Source organism: Mus caroli, unplaced genomic scaffold (genome assembly GCF_978045245.1).
Source record: "Mus caroli unplaced genomic scaffold, Mus_caroli_1 scaffold_13, whole genome shotgun sequence".
NCBI classification, from domain to species: domain Eukaryota; kingdom Metazoa; phylum Chordata; class Mammalia; order Rodentia; family Muridae; genus Mus; species Mus caroli.
In genome coordinates, this window is record NW_028227268.1 from 40,034,301 (window position 1) to 40,039,681 (window position 5,381).

General features: G+C 46.2%; 1 non-coding gene across 1 annotated transcript; it reads left to right on the forward strand.

The window, feature by feature from the left end:
* The first annotated feature begins 3,200 nt into the window (after nt 1–3,200).
* On the forward strand, nt 3,201–3,307 carry LOC115032585 (U6 spliceosomal RNA). Its single transcript, XR_003838230.1, has one exon. It is a non-coding gene; the product is annotated as a U6 spliceosomal RNA (small nuclear RNA).
* The last annotated feature ends 2,074 nt before the right edge of the window (nt 3,308–5,381 follow it).

Consider the following 5,381-nt stretch of genomic DNA (forward strand, 5'->3'; position numbering starts at 1 on the left):
GGGGGAATGGAGGAACAAGGCTTGGCAAAGAGAGTCGGGAAGGACGCCATTCAGTTAGGTGGGATTTTTGTCCTCTTCCTCTGTTCTGTCGTCCCCGCCCCATCCTTCCTCTCATCTATGGGTATTTAGTCCTTGTATTCAGGAGATGGAGAAGGAGAAGAGACTACGGCAGAGAGGCAGCAGCGGGGGAGAGAAGAGATGTTCAGAGCATGGAATAAATTACTCTGCCTGCAATTCCAAGAGCTCAGAGGCTGGAGTGAGCAAGGGCAGAAGGCATGAGCGAGGCACAGGACAGGTGAGAACTGGTCACCCAGCCCGGATACCACCCATTCCATCACTGTGGCCTCTCCAATGGCCTCTCTAATCATTCTGGGCCAAGCAGGATGGGTGAGCCATGCTGTTGACTGGTTAAAGTGGAGAGTAAGCCAGGCTGGGTACCAGTTGCAGGGAGGAGAATATTATTTGTCACACATCCTCTGATGTATTCATGCAGTAAGATTGACCTTATTTGGCGGGGGAGATGCTTAGCCAGTCAAGTGCTGGCCACGGGAGCATGAGGGCCTGGGTTTGATTCCAAGGGCTGGAATGCAAGGGCTGGACCGGGTGGCACTCACCTGTAATCCCAGAGTTGGACAAGTGATGAAGACAGGCAGGTTCCCTGGGCTCTCAGTCCAGCCAGCTTAGCCTACTTGGCAAGTTCCAGGACAGTGAGATGTTCCAGGACACAGAGAGATGAATAATGGCAGATGAATGACATAAAATGTTGTCCTTTACCTTCCACCCACAATGTAGGAAGTGCACACATCGCATACATAAACAGTCACAGACACAGATACACATGGAGTGTGTCTACACAGAGGCGCACCCCATTTCTGCATACCAACAACCCCATTTTCAAGATGAATCAAATGAGATTGGAAAGATGAGCTGAAGCTTGGATTTGGATCCACACAGTAGCTGTGCTACTCCCATCACCATGGGGGTCTGGGGCGTTATAACTGTGGGCAGTTCAGATCCTTGGCACGAATTGATTGCTTTCATCTGGCCAACCTTCTTCACAAGTCTTATGTGTCTTCCCTAGAGTCCTTTGCTTTTGTGTTTTCTTACAATGCCCCTGCGCCCCTTCACTGACACCTCACCCCACCTCACCTCCATTTGCAAACAGCTAAGTGGAACTCAGCTGGAGCCTGATGTTTGGTGATGATGAGGTTCCCAGCAGGGGAAGGGTTTGATGTGTGAAGACAGAGACCAAAGCAGAAACATTAAATCTTCCTGCTCAGAGCTGTGAGAGGGCCCTGGCAGGCACCCTGAGAGGGCAGCGGTGGAGAGAGCCACAACCAACAGAAGCCTCAGGGGGTTAAATGCCAGGCAAAGGGAGGCCCACACAGGGCTGATGGGATAATGGAAGGGGGTGTGAGCCTGTCTATTGCTAGGCAGACTGGATAATGGGAGCACAGGGCGGAACTCAGGGCGCCTCAGGGCTGGGAGGCTGGGTTCCGCTTGTGTCTTTGCCACTGGGTCATGGGAAGGATTTGAGCTCCACAATCAGCTGTTTAAAATTAATTTGTTTGTGTGTGTATCTGTGTATGCCGTGTGTGTGCTCACACATGTAGGGGATAGCATTGACTGTTGTTCCACAGGGGCTAACCATTTCTCTCATTTTGAGACAGGGTCTCTCCCTGGCATGGGACTTATCAAGTAGGCTAGACTGGCTGGCCAGAGAGCCTCAGATACATGGCTGCTTCCTCCTCCCTGGAATTACAAGTGTTTACCTCTATGCCCAGCCTTTGAAAGCATGGGTTCTGGGACAGAACTCAGGCCCCCATGTTTGTAAAGTAAGCCCTTGTCAAGCCATTTTTGTTTGTTTGTTTGTTTGTTTGTTTTAATGTGTGGTGGCAGGGGGTGGGATTACATTGTTTTTCATTCCGACTAAACTAGGCTTTAATTAGCATCTATTCCAGGAACAGGACTGTATTTTAGCAAAGGTCTTACATTTAGAATGGTCTTGGGGACATATTTACCCCACCATGTACTCAGCAGAACAGGACCAGTCTGAACCTGGCCTCCCAGGCTTCTTGTTCTAAAATGGGAAGAGATGGCTGATAAGGTCAGGCAAATATGAAGGACTGGGTAAGGTATATCACATGGGTAGCATCATGTGGAGATCTGAAGCTGAGCTATGAAGCAGGAACCAGGTTCCCAGTAGTAGCAGAAATGGGAGGAGAAACTTCCAGAAGGTAGAATCTGAAATGTACAACAGGAGAGGATGGAGCTTGGTGCATTTGATAAACTCAAGAGACTAGAGGCTGAGAGGTGGGTGGGGCTGGAAATAGCCCATCAAGCTTGGAGCTGCCAGGATCTGGGTTGATGGAGCTGTCCAAGGTTCCAATCAGGAAAGCGCACTAAAGCACAGGGCAATCTTTTTACCATGAGGAGAGCAAGAGGGATGCTTAGGATGACTAAGGTTTCAGGGTGGAGCGTACAATGCACCACTCTGCAAACACCCCAATCACTCTTTCTCTGGCCCCTGTGCCTTGCAACACATCAGTTTTCCCAACCCTTGTATTTCTTTTTCTTCTAAATACTTCATATCATCTCTCTTCACCGGTGTCCGAGGGAGCTAGGGACAGGAGAGATATTGCCTGGCACAGAGAAGCCGAAAATAATGAATCTTACTCCTGATAAGGAAGGCGAGGAGCTTGGTGCTCAGGAACCACTCACTCCCCTCTGCCTCTGCCCACTCATGCTTCAGCAGGGTCTGAAAGCAAAATATCACTACCCAAGGCCACAAGGAAGAGAGCAGCAGGGAGAGACGTGGGGCAGACCTAAAAAGGCAGGGAGGAGCCAGGGAGGGGCGAGCCATGATGACTGCTGGGTCCATGCAGCACCAGGCAGAGACTGAACACAGTGAGGGACTATATGCCACCTGCCTTCCATTTATTTTAGGGGTTCCATAAGGCCATTCTCATACGATTTGAGTGTACTTCCCACCACACCCTTTCCTCCTCCTTTTCCACCCCCTTTAAAAGTGTCTGCTGGAGCCTAGCGTGGTGGCACACGCCTTTAATCCCAGCACTTGGGAGGCAGAGGCAGGCAGATTTCTGAGTTCCAGGCCAGCCTGGTCTACAGAGTGAGTTCCAGGACAGCCAGGGCTATACAGAGAAACCCTGTCTCAGAAAAAAAAAAAAAAGTGCCTGCTGGTGCTCGTTTTGGCAGCACATAGACTAAAATTGGAATGGTACAGAGAAGATTAGCATGGCCCCTGTGCAAGGATGACACACAAATTTGTGAAGCATTCCATATTTTTTAGTCAAAAATAATATAAAATACTTTGGTGTGACTCTAACTAAGGAAGTGAAAGATCTGTATGATAAGAACTTCAAGTCTCTGAAGAAAGAAATTGAAGAAGATCTCAGAAGATGGAAAGATCTCCCATGCTCATGGATTGGCAGGATTAATATAATAAAAATGGTTATCTTGCTGAAAGCAATCTACAGATTCAATGCAATCCCTATCAAAATTCCAACTCAATTCTTCACCGAGTTAGAAAGGGCAATTTGAAAATTCATCTGGAATAACAAAAAATCTAGGATAGCAAAAACTATTCTCAACAATAAAAGAACCTCTGGTGGAATCACCATGCCTGACCTCAAGCTGTACTACAGAGCAATTGTGATAAAAACTGCATGGTACTGGTACAGCGACAGACAGGTAGATCAATGGAATAGAATTGAAGACCCAGAAATGAACCCACACACCTATGGTCACTTGATCTTTGACAAGGGAGCTAAAACCATCCGGTGGAAAAAAGACAGCATTTTCAACAAATGGTGCTGCCTCAACTGGCGGTTATCACGTAGAAGAATTCGAATTGATCCATTTTTATCTCCTTGTACAAAGCTCAAGTCTAAGTGGATCAAGGAACTCCAAATAAAACCGGAGACGCGCCCGGCAGTGGTGGCGCACGCCTTTAATCCCAGCACTTGGGAGGCAGAGGCAGGCGGATTTCTGAGTTCGAGGCCAGCCTGGTCTACAGAGTGAGTTCCAGGACAGCCAGGACTACACAGAGAAACCCTGTCTCGAAAACCAAAAAAAAAAAAAAAAAAAAAAAAAACAAACAAACAAAAAAAAAACAACCAAAAAACAAAAAACAAAAAACCGAAGACGCTAAAATTTATAGAGGAGAAAGTGGGGAAAAGCCTCGAAGATATGGGCACAGGGGAAAAATGAACAGAACAGCAATAGCTTGTTCTGTAAGATCAAGAATTGACAAATAGGACCTCATAAAATTGCAAAGCTTCTGTAAGGCAAAAGACACTGTCAATAAGACAAAAAGGCCACCAAGAGATTGGAAAAGGATCTTTACCAGTCCTAAATCTGATAGAGGACCAATATCCAATATATACAAAGAACTCAAGAAGCTGGACTCCAGAAATTCAAATAACCCCATTAAAAATGGGGTACAGAATTAAACAAAGAATTCTCAACTGAGGAATACTGAATGGCTGAGAAGCACCTAAAAATGTTCAACATCCTTAATCATCAGGGAAATGCAAATCAAAACAACCCTGAGATTCTACCTCACACCAGTCAGAATGGCTAAGATCAAAAATTCATGTGACAGCAGATGCTCTCGAGGATGTGGAGAAAGAGGAACACTCCTCCATTGCTGGTGGGATTGCAAACTTGTACAACCACTCTGGAAATCAGGTTGGCGGTTCCTCAGAAAATTGGACATAGTACTACCAGAGGATCCAGCAATACATCTTCTGGGCATATACCCAGAAGATGTTCCAACTTGCAATAAGGACACATGCTCCACTATGGTGGAATTTATAATAGCCAGAAGTTGGAAAGAACCCAGATGTCCCTCAACAGAGGAATGGATACAGAAAATGTGGTACATTTACACAACGGAGTACTACTCAGCTATTAAAAACAGTGAATTTATGAAATTCTTAGGCAAATGGATGTATCTGGAGGATATCATCCTGAGTAAGGTAACCCAATCACAAAAGAACTCACATGATATGCACTCACTGATAAGTGGATATTAGCCCAGAAACTTAGAATACCCAAGATACAATTTGCAAAACACATGAAACTCAAGAAGAAGGAAGACCAAAGTGTGGATACTTCATTCCTCCTTAGAATGGGGAACAAAATAATCATGGAGGGAGTTACAGAGACAAAGTTTGGAGCTGAGACAAAAGGAAGGACCATTCAGAGACTGCCCCACCCAGGGATCCATCCCATAAACAGCCATCAAACCCAGATACTATTGCATATGCCAGGATTTTGCTGACAGGACCCTGATATAGCTGTCTCTTATAAGGCTATGCCAGTGCCTGGCAAACACAGAAGTGGATGCTCACAGTCAT